The sequence below is a fragment of the Neofelis nebulosa genome, chromosome 3 (assembly GCF_028018385.1).
Source record: "Neofelis nebulosa isolate mNeoNeb1 chromosome 3, mNeoNeb1.pri, whole genome shotgun sequence".
Taxonomy (NCBI): Eukaryota; Metazoa; Chordata; class Mammalia; order Carnivora; family Felidae; genus Neofelis; species Neofelis nebulosa.
The window spans coordinates 51,301,185-51,317,312 of record NC_080784.1 but is presented as its reverse complement, the minus strand read 5'-3'; the positions used below and the strand labels follow the sequence as shown (position 1 = coordinate 51,317,312).

General features: G+C 43.6%; 2 long non-coding RNA genes across 4 annotated transcripts; one reads left to right on the top strand and one right to left on the bottom strand.

The window, feature by feature from the left end:
- The first annotated feature begins 692 nt into the window (after positions 1-692).
- LOC131506799 (uncharacterized) lies at positions 693-13,994 on the top strand. Of its 3 annotated transcripts, none has more exons than XR_009259143.1 (4): positions 693-974; positions 3,489-3,623; positions 3,699-3,805; positions 13,334-13,994. It is a non-coding gene; the product is annotated as an uncharacterized LOC131506799 (long non-coding RNA). The 3 variants fall into 3 exon arrangements; XR_009259142.1 differs by lacking the exon at positions 13,334-13,994 and adding an exon at positions 4,928-5,544; XR_009259144.1 differs by lacking the exon at positions 13,334-13,994 and adding an exon at positions 3,935-4,293.
- LOC131506800 (uncharacterized) lies at positions 1,143-6,313 on the bottom strand. The gene is made up of 3 exons (XR_009259145.1): positions 5,994-6,313; positions 5,015-5,088; positions 1,143-1,311 (listed from the first exon to the last, which is right to left on the bottom strand). It is a non-coding gene; the product is annotated as an uncharacterized LOC131506800 (long non-coding RNA).
- Positions 13,995-16,128: the final 2,134 nt, after the last annotated feature.

The window sequence follows — 16,128 nt, the reverse complement described above, 5'->3', positions numbered from 1 at the left end:
CCTCGGCTCAGGTAATGATCTCACGACTCATGAGTTGGAGCCCCATGTCGGGCTCTGTGCTGACAGCTTGGAGCCTGAAGCCTGCTTCAGATTCTGTGTCCCTATAGGGACACTATAGGGGATAGTGCCCCTATCCCACTCATTCTCTCTCTCTCTCTCTCTCTCTCTCTCTCTCTCTCTCTCTCTCTCTCAAAAATAAATAAACATTAAAAAAAAAAAAAAGGAAGATAAGGGCCAGCTCAGTCCATGGAACATGTGGCTCCTGATCTTGGGGTCATGAGTTTGAGCTCCATGTTGGGTGTAGAGATTTCTTAAATAAATAAACTTTAAAAAATTAATAAGACAGATACATTTCACCTAAATAAAGAATACTAAGAGAGAAAAGACTTGCCTTCCTAGAGTTTTAAAACAGGTTATAAATGGATAACCACTCCCACTTATTCAACCCCCAAGATAACTTTTGCACTGAAGATAGGTTTTGACCAGGGGCACCTGGATGGCTTGGTTAAGCGACCGACTCTTGATTTCAGCTCAAGTCACAGTATCAGGGTTTGTGGTGCTCTTTTGGCCCCAAGCAGGCAAACATCAATTAAGAAGGAGCCACTTGCCCTTGGCTGGTGGCAAAGTCTAAAGGAAATGATGACCCTGGAATGTGGAGCCTCTGCTCTCACAATGGAGTCAAGAGGACGAGGTCTGGGGTGACAATGGCAGGCTTCTGCTGCTAGAAGTGAACAGAATCACTTCTGATTTAACCCCGTGTCTCCTTTGACATTCCTCTGGCCAACTTGGTCTTCAAAGCACAAGGATTTAGAAGATGAGAAGGATTTTCCAGACATAGAGGAAGAAAAGAAGAAATCAAGAGCTGTAAACAAGGGGGACAAAGAAGCTAAAACAGTATCCTTTGTATTTCTAAGTGGCCTTCACTTCCTGGTGTCAGAAGAACAAACCCCTGTGCCGGATGCTCCAGATTTGAGGTCATTATCCTCTCTGGCCTTAAAGGGGTGGGAATCATGCTCTGGTTAAAGCATTTGTCACAGTATGGTTCAGAACTCTCACTCAGAAAAAGAATTAAACTCATTCAAAGGCATTTCGAATCCCAAATATTAGAGCTAGTTGAGGCCATAAACATTGATTTTTTTCATGTCCCCTTTAATGAATGAGAAGACCCCAGCCCAGAGAGGTTATAAAAGACTGGCCGCAGGACACACGACAAGGAGAGACAACAGAGGATAATGCAACCAAGCAGACCTGGGCTGGATTCCCAAACTTGCAGAAATCATACTTCATCTGTTGGAGTCCCTGCTACTTCATCTGTGAAATGGGGATAAGAAGAACCATTTTGCATGATTGGTGTGGAAACTAAGATAGAAAACCTGCAGGGGTGCCTATGTGGCTCAGCCCGTTGAGTGCCCTTCTTCACCTCAGGTTGTGACTCTTGAGCCCTGCATCAGGCTCCCTGTCGTCAGTGCGGAGCCTGCTTTGGATCCTATGTCTACCTCTCTTCCCCTCCCCTGCTTACGCACTACGTAAAGTATTCAATAACTATTTTCCTTTCCTTTGGTTTCCAGTGTCAGAGCCAGTACTCAGTGCCTGGACTCTGGAATCCCAGTTCCTTCCTCTTTCCTCTGGTCCAACTGACAGCAATAGGTAGTGTAATGCAGGTATCAGGTCATGTTGGAGAGGGGCAAGGTCACGGGTGGGCTACAATGGGTCTGTGCTTCTGCTACTTGCCATGGGACACACTCAGCTGGTTTCAGCTTCTGCCTCTCCCACCGATAAGCTGTGCAGGAAAACCTAGATCCACCTATAGTTTCATTTTTCCATCTGAGAAATAGCGCAAAGGCCATTAAAATGGATATTATCTGGTATTTTAGAAGTCTCCCCAGTGAACTTCTCTTCATCTGTATTTATGTGTACATTCGCTGCAAGAAAAAAATCCAAATTCCTTCCCCTGAGTCACAAAGTCCTCAGTGACCTGGCCCCAGGCTGTCTTTCTAAGATCTCATACCCACTGTCTGTGTGCTCACTGTGCTCTAGACAAATTCGCCTTGTTTCTGTGCCTCAAATATGCCAATCTGGGTCCTGCCTTAGGGCCTCTATACTAGCTGGGCCTCTGCCTGGAATGCACTTCCCTCACATCTCTGCATGGAAGGCTCCTTCAGAACTCAGCTTGATGTCACCATCTCAGACAACTCATAGAAGAAACCACCCATTCACTCACTATCACATCACCTTATTTTAATTCTCTACGTAGCTCTTCTCACTTGTCGATCATTTTCTTATTTCTCTAGTTACTGTCTGTCTCACCCTACTGGAAGGGAAGCTCTACGAGACAGCAATCTACCTTATTTATTGTACCTTAGTGTCCAGAAACTGTTCTGGCACATGGGAGGCACTCAACAAATACTTGTTGATTGAATAGAATAAGGAATGAACTCCAAACCACCAAAAGTGAACTAAAGAGCATTGTCTCAGGGGAGTGTTCATTCTAACTAAATCCTGCCTGACAGAAAGTTGCCAAGATTCAGAAACTCGCCAGGTCAACCAGGCAGCAGTACATGAGTGAGAAGAGCATGGGCAAGGGACGAATCTTCTTCTAAAGGATCTCAACTGGCTGGACATCCAAAGGCATCTCTACCAGGAGACCTCTGAAAATATAGTTCTCTATGTGTTTCTGCAATGAGACTGGCTCAAATATCCATTTAAAGACAGTTAAATTGTGTTTCGAATGCTCCCTGCTATATAAATGCTATGGTCCCTCTTAAATGAGACAATTCTGAATGGGAGTGGTGCTCTCAAGCCAGGGCAGAGCAGTTGTTAAGAAAGATTAGTTACCTAAAGCAAATGTGAACTTTTCCTATTTTGCCAGTACCCACCCCACCTCCAATCTGGACCCACTGAAATCCTGCTACTTCATTTTTTTTAACAAGTTTATTTATTTTGAAAGAGAGAGAACCGGCAGGGGTGGGGTAGAGAAATCCAAAGCAGACTCTGTGCTGACAGTGGAGAGCCCAATATGGGGTTCGAACTCATAAACCCCGAGATCATGACCTGTGTGACCTGAGCTGAAGTTGGATGCTTAACCAACTGAGCCACCCAGGCACCCCCCTACATCTTCATTTTTAAGGCACAACTATAATGCTACAGCTTCTGAGAAACTCTTCAGTAAGCCAATACTTTCCCAAATTTCATTACCCTTTTGTATATAAATCCATTATATTACTTCTTTTATTTACCTTATATTATAATTACATTTATATACCTAGGGTTACCCTAGAAGATTACAAGTTCCTTTATCTCCCCCTAGCAACTATCACAGTTATTTACACAGAGGAGGTGCTCAATAAGTGTTAGTAAAATGAAGAAAGGAATAAGAGAGGGTAGTGTTACTCCTACTCAGGTGGTGCCTAAACACTGATTTAGGACTGAGAACAGCAGACAGGGGCAGGGATCTTGAACTTCCACCAGCAGACCTTCTTTCCTCTCAGCACTGGGAGGATGAAAAGGCAAATCAACGCCTTGCTATGATTTGCTCAATTAACCCGGACGAGATGAACAGACTTCCCCTAACAGGCTTCCAAGACATGTGATGTCCAGCCATCCCGAAGGCTGAACATTAACTGGTAAGATCGGATATATTGCTTACAAAGTTGTTCTCGACTGCAATCTCTAAAATAATTAAACTGTTTTAATTTTAGGTAAATAAGGCTGGAAAATTCATGCTGGAGACATTAAGTTTTGATCTACGATAACCAAGTCTTCACCATCACTACCACAGGATGGCCACAGAACAGGATTTCAGAGGGTAATGATTTTTGTTTTTGTCTTCAGGGAAATGAATTTACTCATTTTTATAGGCAACTGGCTTGGTTCCAATTGGTTTTGTCTTCTTATACAACTTTGTCTTCTCCATTTTTTTCTCTTTTGTGATCAGCAAGAGAATATTCACTACTGAAGAACCATCCATAACCAGCCACAGTGTCCTCTCTACGGTCTTCATTTGCCTTGACCTCAACATCCCATAACCAAATCTTAACTCCATGTGCTGGAGCCCTGTCTCCCATTTCTGTTTTCCTTCCTGCTCTGTTTCTTTTCTTTTATAATCTCCCGTCAGAGTACTCCTCATGTCCCTCCCTATTCCCCATCCTCTGACAGTTTACTGAGTCTTCTACAAAACTACCGATAAGAGTCTCTATGGAGAATTCTTGTCACTCTAAGGCACTTTGGATTAAAGTAACCAAGGGTTCTATCACCTACTAAATCTAAACCTGCATATATCCTCTGACTCAGTAATTCCACTCTAGGGTACATATAGTAAAGAACTGAGTGTCTATGCACACCCAGCACATGTACAAGAATGTTCACAGCAGCTTTATTCATAATAACCCAAAGCTAGAAACAACAAAATGTCCATCAACAACAAAATGGATAAAGTATGATACATTTACACAATGGAATGATACACACCAAAGAAAAAGAATGAATTATCGCTATACACAACACCATCCATGGATGAATCTCAAAGAGAATGATGAGAAAAAAGAGCCAAAACACACAAATGTCTCCTGCTACCCCCCCCCCCCCCATATATATAAATCAAACAGGCAGAGCTCATCTATAGGGATAGAGACTGGCAAAGTGGTTACCTCTGGGGAGATCCAGACTGGGAGAGCGCATAAGGGATGCTATTGGAGTCCAGAAACACAATTTACCTTAATCTGGTTTGTGGGTGGTTACATGGTCCTAATACACATACTAAAAGTTGTCATGATTAGTATACTTTATAGAAGTTATAAAGAAATACATTGAGATAAAAAAAAAGAAAGTAACCCATGTATTACCACAAATTCCCAAACAAAAAACAAGCTGTGCTCTATCCCTCTCCCCCACATTCTAATTTCGCTTCCTCGTTTTGTGTTTGTGCCAGGATGGCACACGATGGGTGCTGTTAGCATATGACGTGGGGAGAATGTGCAAAGCAAGCAGACAGCGTGGCAGATGGAAGCATACTCACCTTGTGAGAGGAGTAGTTCTGGACCTTCCTTTTGCAATTTCTTCAGCTGTGGCTCTGGAAGATGAGCATATGCCCTGAGAAAGACAGTGGAATAAGCAGTCTCTCTGTGATTATTTTCCCCCTTGCCTTTCCTCTGATTTCACCCTCACACTCTACCTCATGGTCAAGGAAAACTCTCTCTTAAAGCACCAACACCCATGTTCTCCTTTCCATCCATTTAACCCACCACGGCAGGCACGAGGCGCAGTGCCCAGCGTGTCTCTCTTCTCTTTTCCCTGCATCACCTGCTTCATCCTCTTCCTCACATCCTTCTCCCAGCCCTCCCCCCACTACATTCCCTCTTTGTCTTCCTACTTCTTTTTCTATCCCCACCCCTCTGTGAGTCCCTCTCTCCTCCCGATCTGCTCATCCATGTCTTTTCTCCACAGTGTGGAACAAAGATCTAATGATTTTCTACAGCATTCTGCATTGTTTAATTTTAAAAAGGAATTTGGGAAAAGCCAGATTTGGGTTTATAAATAACACCTTTCCTGTTCATTGAGACTCATCTACATCATGACACGGATGTTTGATTTTTAAACTGCACGGCTGTCACTGTAAAGTTAGAAAAATGAAACCTAATGAAATTGTGGTACGGTGGGCTTGCTGTTCTCTCCTTAGGAAAACAATTTCCAGCAACACTGTTATTAAGTACTGAAAAGATTTACTCAAAGTGAAAGTCACATAAAATTTCTAAATGACCTCGATTTATATACACAATAACTTACAAAATGCCTAGTGGTAGAAAAGCAGTTATGGGAGATTTGTTTCATTTCTACTTTATGACCCACAGGGAGAGGAGTAGGGGCGGGGAGGAGGGAGCTCCCCTGGGGGAGGGCTAGACTGCAGAGGTCAAAGGGATGTGCGTGGAGACCAGGCAGGTGAGAGGCAGATGGAACCAGGGCTGGACTGCGGTAGCCTCAGGAGGCTAACGATTTACCTGGCCTTCAAACCCACAGTCTTTAACCACTGTTTAGTGCTGGGAAGGAGGGCGAAGGGCTGCTAAGTGCGGAGGTGTCCGGAAGCAAGGGGGAGGGGGGAAGGGCGCCCTCTGGCGGCAGCTGCTCAGCCCTTCCTCCGCTGTCTTGAAGAATTCCGCTCTAACCCAGCATAGCAACCCAGCAAACCAGAACCTGCGTCGCTCACCCTCCCGCATACTCCAGGAGGCCGTTTAGCAGCCAGGGGTTGATTTTACCCCACCACCAGGGGCCCACCGACTATCTTTTACAGCTGTTTACTCCTTTCCCCCAAGAGAAGTACTGGAAATAAAACATTCTCCACCTCGCTAGATTTCAGCAGGTGTCAGCACTCTTTAGAGGATGATGCTAGGCAACTACAGTTGGCCCCACCTTTGATTCAGCTCCGCAGGTAGCTATTGTGGGACCCTTCAGAATGCCCACAGTAGGGGGGTGCCTGGGTGGCTCAGTCAGTTAAGCATTTGACTTCAGTTCTCACAGTTCACAAGTTCAAGGCCCACATTGGGCCATGCAGAGAGCCCATTTCAGATCCTCTGCCCCCCTCCTCCCACTGCTCCTCCCCTGCTCATACTCTCTCTCAAAAATAAATAAAAGGGTTTAAAATTAGAAACAGAATGTCCACAGCAGGAACATGTTCCTAAATTTTCAAAACTAGAATAATAACTTTCAAAACTAGGAATAATAATACCTACCTCCCGGGGCTGTATGAGTTACAGTGCCAGGCACACAGTAGTGCTCAGTAAATGCTGGTTCCTTCCCATGTCCCTTCCACATCCATCCCATGTTCCTTAAAAAAGATGAGTTGGTAAGTTTATTTCCTCCACGCTACTTGGCTGGCAGGGCCAACACAGGCTTGTGGCAGTTTGGTGCAGCTGCTTTGATGTAGGAGCATCTTAATATGGCCTAAAAGGCCATCAGTGTTTTTTTTTCCTTAAGCAATATCACCAATAATGTGAGAAACAGATATCCTCCCTCCTTCCCTGAGACTCCCATCGATGACTTCCATTTCCCATCCCCAGATGGATGTCAGCCTTGCACATGGTAAGAAAACAAACAGACGAGGAAACCATTTTACATTTGGACGCTGCCAAATTACATCACCAAGTCCCTAATTCAAACAGCAACCTCAAATCAGTTGCAAAAGGAGGTAGCGACCAAAGAGCTCTGCTTTATTACAATCATGTTCAGAAGCTGGCAGAGTTGACCGCTTCAGAAAATGGGAGTCCTGTTAGGGTATGTTTTAAAGTCATCTTACAAGCTGCCTTCAAGAAAAATAGGTCATGCTCAGAGAGGCAGGTTCTTTTATTCTGCTGAGCTCTTTGATGGTTATGGTTAAGCAAAGGGGAGCCTGGAGCTAAGATCTCCCATTAAAGCCAGAAAGTGTCTTATAGACTATTTTTTTAAGCATAGCTCTTATTATTTATACAGTATGATCAAAATGCATTTCACAAAACAATAGTTACTATGCACACACTTGTATTTTCTATTTTATTTAAAAGAAAATCTTGGGGCGCCTGGGTGGCGCAGTCGGTTAAGCGTCCGACTTCAGCCAGGTCACGATCTCGCGGTCTGTGAGTTCGAGCCCTGCGTCAGGCTCTGGGCTGATGGCTCGGAGCCTGGAGCCTGTTTCCGATTCTGTGTCTCCCTCTCTCTCTGCCCCTCCCCCATTCATGCTCTGTCTCTCTCTGTCCCAAAAATAAATAAAAAACGTTGAAAAAAAAATTTAAAAGAAAATCTTTGTGACCCTCTAAATTGGCTCTACCACCCACTAAGGGATTATGACACAGATTGAAAAATGGTGGGCTAGGATGCTGAATTATCCTGTTAAATAGAGAAAAATAAGTGTGTACTAGGATAACTGGGAAAAAGCATGTGAGGAAGAGAGGCAAAGGAAGAGCTGTAAGATGTAGTGAAGACAGAGCAATAAGGCAGGTAAAATGACCAAGAGCCAGCACCCTGGCTGATGGACTTTTAAAAATAGAAATTTCTTGGGGCACCCGGGTGGATCAGTTGGTTGAGCGTCCATCCCACTCTCAGGTCATGACTCTCACAGTTTGTGAGTTCGAGCCCCTCATGAGCACAGAGCCTGCTTGGGATTCTCTCTCTCTCTCTCTCTCTCTCTCTGCCCCTCCCACACTCACACTCTCTCAAAATAAATAAATACACTTAAAAAAATAATACTTTTCCCTTTCCAGACTTGTTGATATAATTAAGGTGTACTATGTGATGGTTTGATATATGTATATGTTGTGAAGCGACTACCACAATAAGGTTCATTCACACGCCCTTTACCTCATATGTTTACCTTCTGTGTGTGTTTGTGGTGAGAACTTTTAAGACCTACTCTCGGCAACTGTCAAATACCCGATACACTACTGTTAACTGTGGTCCCTGCGTTGTACATTGTTCATCTTAACACTGGAAGCTTGTACCTTTTGACTACCTTCACCCATCTTCTTCCTTTTTCCCCACCCCCTGGCAACGACCAATCTCTCTCAAAAACAGATATTCGGGTATCTGGGTGGCTCAGTCACTTAAGCATTCAACCCTTGAATTTGGCTCAGGTCATGATCTCAAGGATCTTGCTTCGGATTCTCTCTCTCCCTCTCTCTCTCTGCCCCTCCCCTGCTCATACTTCTCTCTCTCTCACTCAAAATAAATAAATAAATGTAAAATTTAAAAAAACACACACACACAGAAAAAAAAACAGGAATTACTGATGTCCCTTTTGAAGCTGTTTGCCTTGAAGCATTTGTGACCCCCTACTCTTGAACACTCAGTCAAGTTTGTTCCTCACACAAATACCTCCTGTAAGTAGGTTTGGGGCAGAAACGGAGGGAAAGGCTGAATCTCATTTCCAGGTGGACACAGTGCAGAACACAGACAGCTCTTACGGGGTGAGCATGAGACCTGTAAGCTACACTAATGGTAGAGGCAGGGCTCAGAGTCAGGAAATAACAGAAATGGGGGCAAACTTCTGGACTCTTCCCTGGGGTATTCAAACCAATCTTTCTTGGATCTTAAGGGCAGGGTTAGGCAGGATTTTGAGACTGAACATCCCAAATCCCCAGTTCTCAGGAGCAGTGTCATACCTCTGTCAGAGAAGGTGTGTGGGAATGGCAGAAGAAAAAGGTCCCTCCCATGAAAGGCTCTGAGAAGAGAAGGAAAGAGGAGCAGTCAGTAGTCATAGGGGCTCTTACCTGGGAAAAGGAATGAGGGGCTGAATCTGAGCCTGTATGAAAACTTAGGAGAGGGAAGAGTATGTGGGAGAGAGGGTGTAGGAGAGAGACAGGGGAGACATGGAGGTTAAGAGAAAAGGAGGGATGCATGTGGCTTAGGGCGGACGAAAGGCGAGAGTGTTTAGGGGCAGAGAATTGAAGGGGAAACGTGATAATACTGGAAAAAAACCTATATCTATGCCATAAAAGCTGTCCTTAGATAAAAGAGGCAGATGGAGCACCTGGGCAGCTCAGTAGGCTAAATGTCCGACTTCACCTCAGGTCATGATCTCACAGCTCATGGGTTCAAGCCCTGTGCCTGGAGCCTGCTTCAGAGTCTGTGTCTCCCTCTCTCCACCCCGCCCTCCCTCCCTCTCTCTCTCCCTCAAAAATAAATAAACATTAAAAAAAAATTAAATGAGAGGCAGATGGCTTGGGCTACCTCCCAATTGCTGAATGTCAAGGTAACATTTTGCTACCTTGCTAAAGGTAATGCTTCAGCATTAGGAAATGCTTCACTTGAGACCATGCCCTGGGCACGGGCACAGCTTCCACCTTCTCTGCCCACAGCCGCTGAGCACAGTGATAGTGCAAGACACAGCTGTTGGTTGTGCGGGAGATGATCAGGTCCGCGTAGACGCCAGCCAGGTTTAACATCGCTGACTCTTGTGAGCTGCCCCTGGGGCTCATTTTTGACAGGGGTGATAATCCCTTCCTCAAAGTGAACTTGTGAGGAGGACATAGATTGCTGTTCCTCTGTATGCCCTCTGTTTACTTGCCTGTAAACATGGAAGCAAACCTCTTAAATGTTGAGCTGATGATCTCTAAACTAATACCTCAAATGAATTTGCGAATTGGGAATTTGTGAAGCTTTTGGATTATATTTTCTTGAATTGCTGATTACAACCCCAGTGCCAAAGCAAAATAGGGCTATTTATTTCATGTAATACTGAAATCCTAATGCGTCAGTTTTTGGAGAGGTGGTATGACACAGTGTTTAAGAGCGTAGGTTTTGGAGCCAGATGGCACAGTTCAGATTCTAGCCCCAACAGAACTAGTGTGCAACCTTGGGAAATTTACTTCATCTTCCTCTACTTTCCCCATCTGTGAGATGGACATGATAATAGAATTATGAAGATGAAGTGAGTCAATACAAAGAATTTACAACAGTGCTTAGCAGATATTGCATATTTGGGGTTTTTTTTTAGTTTATAATTTATGAAATTAAATATCGGAACAAAACTTTAGTGCACTTCAAGTTAAACAATTGTAAACACATAAAACCATCAGATAGAAGATGTATATTTATAAATGGTATTTAATGATACCGAAATGATAAAAATGAGGGGCTCCTGGGTGGCTCAGTCGGTTGGGGGTCTGACTCTTGATTTAGGCTCAGGTCATGGTCTTCTGGTTCATGGGTTCTGGCCCGAGTTGGGCTCTGTGCTAACAGTTGGAGCCTGCTTAGAATTCTCTCTCTCTTTTCCCCTTCCTGAATGCACATGAGTTCTCTCTCTTTCAAAATAAACATTTTAAAATAATAATAAAAGAAAATAAAAATGAAAATGTTCATGAAAAATTTTAACACGAAATTCAATTTCAGCTCTTAAAAAAAGTGAAAAACTAAAGAACAAAATACTCCAATAGTATCACTGTTCACTTTTGAGTATATGTGTACAAATTTTCCCCATTGCTGAGAAAGCATTTTTTTTAAACATTTATTTATTTTTGAGACAGAGAGAGACAGAGCATGAACGGGGGAGGGTCAGAGAGAGAGGGAGACACAGAATCTGAAACAGGCTCCAGGCTCTGAGCTGTCAGCACAGAGCCTGACGCGGGGCTCGAACTCACAGACCGCGAGATCATGACCTGAGCTGAAGTCGGCCGCTTAACCGACTGAGCCACCCAGGCGCCCCGAGAAAGCATTTTTTAACTCTACCCTAGTTAGGGGGAGAGTGAGAAAATACTAGTTATAAGGTATTTCCAAATATTCTCCTCTGAGTCCATCTTCAAATGATATATATATTTTTTGTTATGCTTTGTAACTTTGAAAAAATCTTTTTAGGACAGCTTCTTCCCCACCTCCGCACCCCAGAGATAGCACTTATTTCATTGTTCTAGTTTTTGTCTGCATTGTTTTAACCTTTTTTTGTTTTTGTCACATGTAGCTGGCGATTCTAACACAGAGTTATCTGTATCCATTTCAATGATGTCATGTTCATTCTTTGCTTGTTCAAAAGTCTTTGAAAACAAAGACCCTTTTTTTTTTTTTTTTAAGTAGGCTTCATGCCCAGCAGCATGGACCTCAGTTCTGGGCTTGAACTCACCACCCTGAGATCAAGACCTGTGCTGAGATTAAGAGTCAGATGCTTAACCCACTGAGCCACCCAGGCGCCCTGTAAGAGATTATCAATTATTTTTCTTTCTTTTCTTGAACATTATAGGGACATAAAGTCCTCCCGGGTGAGTACACATTTACTCCATTTGAAAATTAATGGAGTGTCTAATTTTATGACTACATCTCAGGATGTAAATGTTTCTGATTTTAAAAATACCATGATGGTGGGGTGGCACCTGGGTGGCTCAGTAGGTTAAGTGTCCAACCCTTGATTTCGGCTCAGGTCATGATCTCACGGTTGGTGAGTTCTAGCCCCACGTTGCTGATAGCAGAGTCTGCTTTAGATTTTCTGTCTCACTCTCTCTGTGTCTCCTCTGCTCTCTCTCTCTTTCAAAAGTTAATAAAATAAACATTAAAAAAATATCATGATGGCAGCATCATGCAAACAAAGATACTGGAATATTAATATATCGAAACATCAAAACACTGGAAAGCGAGATTGCACTTTGTACAGATTGTACACTTGAATGTCAAAGATCTGCTCTAATTGTTGAGGTAAATCAAGGAGGGTCTCCTATTGCTCAGATGTCAGACCCTTCCTTGTTTCCTCTGCCTCTTCCCTCTGTATGTCTGCAGCCATCTTTCTTGATAGCCCAGCAAGCTGCGGAAAACAGTCCCTGCTCATGGACTCAAATTCTGTTAGGTTTATTGTCTTTTGGCTTATCCTCCTCCGCCATGTAGTAAGCAACCTAAAACTGTGACTGTAGGGGGAGCAAGTGTGCTCCGGGTGTCTAAAGACCAAGGTCAGGAAACTGTTCTCATGCACAGCTGTGGGCTCATGGGGGCAAAATCGACTCTCACAGATAAGCTAAGAAGTAGCCAACAACTATCCCTCATATATATATATATATATATATATATATATATATATGTATATATATATGTGTGTGTATATATATGTATGTGTATATATATATATATATACACACACACACATACACACATATATATACATATATATATGTATATATATATACATATATATGTGTGTGTGTGTGTTTTTTTTTAGAAAAATCTAAAATGTCCAACTCAGTGGCTGTTAAAATTAGGAACATAGGGGCGCCTGGGTGGCTCAGTAGGTTAAGAGTCCGACTTCGGCTCAGGTCATGATCTCATGGTTTATGGGTTCGAGCCCCACATCAGGCTCTGTGCTGACAGCTCGGAGCCTGGAGCCTGCTTTGGATTCTGTCTCCCTCTCTCTCTACCCCTCCCTGGCTATCACTCTGTCTCTGTCTCTCCCTCAAAAATAAATAAACATTTAAAAAAATTTTTTTTAATTTTTAAAAAATTTTTTAAAAATTAAAAAAAAATAAAATTAAGAACATAATTAGGGAGCCTAAACATTTAGCTACTGAGCACTTCAACATGTGACAATTATTAGTGTTTATGTTTGTATTATGGGCAGATTTCAGAAGGAAAAAGAGAGGGTACGGGGCAGGAAGCCAAAGGTAGAAGGAGAAAGAGAGAAGACATGAGAGAAGAGACAGGAAGGCGTGGGCTGAGGGAAGAGGGTGAAAACAGTGTAACTGTCAGAATCTTAGCGAGGCAGAGGGAGGCTCAGAAAGGAGGCAAAGGAGGAAAAATCTAGAATAATGGTTCTTAACTGTTTTTAGTGATAGTCCACTTTGAGAATATAAGAAATGAGAGACCTTTTCCCATAAAATGCACATATGTTTGTATATTCCAGGGCCCCACGAACCACAGGTTGAAAACTCCTGGTCTAAACGGGGATACAGAGAAGCAGAGAAGCATCTTCTTCAGAGGAAGATGCAGAGGCAGGAAGATGGAGAGGTGGGTGGAAAGAGCCCCAAGGAAAAGGGCCGGCCCTGGTTTCCACCTCCTCTCTCACACCTAGATCAGTGCTGGACCTGACTTTGAAGCTGGGCCTTCCTCAGGGCGTGTTTGATCTCCCCATCCCTTCTTCTCTCTCATCCAGACACACCCCCCTTATGACAAGAGCGCACTGTGGCTTAGAATTTACAGATACGAGCTATTCTAGGGAAACCTCAGAAAGGAGACCTCACTCCTGAGCAGCGTTATCTCAGCCGGTCTTTTTCCTCTCAGAGCCCCTGTTTCTCAAGGGATTCACACAGATGAAAACGCACATTTGTGAGTCACCGCGACGTCAGCTCAGAAGTTGTCCAGGGCTGGGTCAGTAGGAGTCTTAGGTGACATGGAGGGACAGCAGGAGCAAAGGCTGCCAGAAAGACCAGCTAAGGCTTCCTCTGTCTTCCAGCCCTGTGCGCTACAGAAACGAAGGCAGGAATGGAGGGAAACTCCCTTTTTTGGGGAGAGGGAGGAACCTCTCTTTTTGCACTTCTGTATAGTGTGGTCTTATGGTTAAAGAAGGTGGCTATCTATGTTGAAAGCATCAACCATAAAGAATCTAAATCTGACCATTGCCTTAGGCCTCTTCCCTTTCCTTGGAGAGTTGGATGGAGATGGCCCTGGAAAGCAATTTGAAATTGAGCCCCATAAATTCCATCTTATCTCATAACTTAACATTTATTTATTTATTTATTTATTTATTTATTTATTTTAAAGTTTATTTTTGAGAGAGATAGAAAGAGAGAGAGAGAGCGAGAACGAGTGGGGGAAAGGCAGAAATAGAGGAGACAGAGAATCCCAAGCAGCCTCCCTGTTGTCAATGCAGAACATGACACAGGGCTCGAACCCATGAGCCTCAAGAGCATGGCCTGAGCCCAACTCAAGAGTCAAACACTTAACCACTGAGCCACCCAGGCACCCCTTATAACTTAACTTTTAATTCCAATATATACGCCTAGCTCTAGAGTTCTTACAAAGAGATGAAGAACTAGGAGGAAAAGGTACTGTAGGGGGGTTGAAATTGGGATAATGTCAGAAACGAAGTTTCTGGATTAGGCCAGTCCCTTTACAGGAATAGGGACTGCTGACGTAATATTCTTAACCACATGTTGTTTTCTTAGGGGTTATATTTCCTAAGCATCTGGGGGATTGGGGGGCAGAAATTACTCAAAAGAACAGAGGCTTTGTTTTGGATGACTTGGAGCAGACAATATCCCCATTCAAGGGATCAAGGTGCACTGGGCAGGGGTAATGGATTGAGGAAGAAAGAAATAGATCAAGTGTGAAAATTCCATGCCAAACTACCTCCACAAGCTTCCTCCAGCCAATCTGACCCTTTTCAATGAGAAGTGTGAACCAAATTGTTGCTTTGATGATTTTTCCACTTTTTTCTACTGAGGTGAACAAGGAAGCCTTATGGCATCCATTCATCTGCAATCCCAGAGAAGGCTTCAGGCCAAAAGTGCATAACAAGCGCCTCCCCCCTAGTCCGTCAACAAGTGATGCTCATTAGGAAAGCTGGCTCAAAACTGCCCTGTCACCTCCCTAGAGTTAAACTTCGCCCACTAGGCCAGCTGGCAGGTGTCGGCATACTTCCTGCAGGCCCGCCCCATGGCACAGGCAAGCTGCTGCAGACCAAGGGATTCTGGAGCAAAGGGGAAGGGAAAAAAATCGGGAGAAGTATTCAAAACCATTCCTCATCCCCCGCTTACTTGTCCATCTGTGATACGGAGGATTTACTCGTTGCCTAGGGGATTCAAGAATCTATGATGTGGGGAGGGATATTTATCATATGTGCTTTTTTCTGGGTCCTACTTCAGACCAAATGAATCTAAATCTATGAAGAGTGGGCCTGAGAATCTGTTTTTTCATAATTTTATCCCTTCTATCCCCCAGGTGATTTTTATGCAAAGGAAAATTTGAGAATCTTTGTTGTAGTAAGATGAGCTCTTCTCTGAGGCTCAGGGAAAGTAGATTCTTGTCCTGGCTTTCCTTCATGCTAATTGGGTCTCAGTTTTATCACCTCTTGGGGTGGATCAGGGGTTAGCAAACTATGGCCCTTGGAACAAATCTAGCCCACTGCCTGGTTTTATAAATAAAGTTTTATTGGAAAACAACCCCACCTGTTTATGTGTTGTCTCTGGCTGCTTTTGTGCTACAACAGCAGAGTTGAGTAATTGTGATGCAGATTGTTGAAATTTGAGAGCCTAAAATATTCACCATCTGGCCCTTTACAGAAAAAGTCTGCCTGTCCCTAAATTAGATGATGTCTAGGGCCTTTTCCAACCCTGACATACTTTCATTTTTTTTTTAAGTTTTATTTATTTATTTTTGAGAGAGACAGAGAGCACACTCAAGAGTGAGGGAGGCCCAGAGAGAAGGGAAGAGAGAGAATTCCAAGCAGGCTCTACCTTATCAGTGCAGAGCCTGATTCGGGGCTTGAATTCACGAACCGTGAGATCATGACCTGAGCTGAAATCAAGAGTGGGATGCTTAACCGACTGAGCCACCCAGGTGCCCCCCGACCCTGACATTCTGTAAAAGAAAGTTAACTGCCCCCTCCACAGACATATTTACGTTGTTTCTGTATTAATAATTTACTTTATTTTAGGCATGACCAGGGAAAGTGAGGGAAGCCAGAGATGAAAGAGGAAG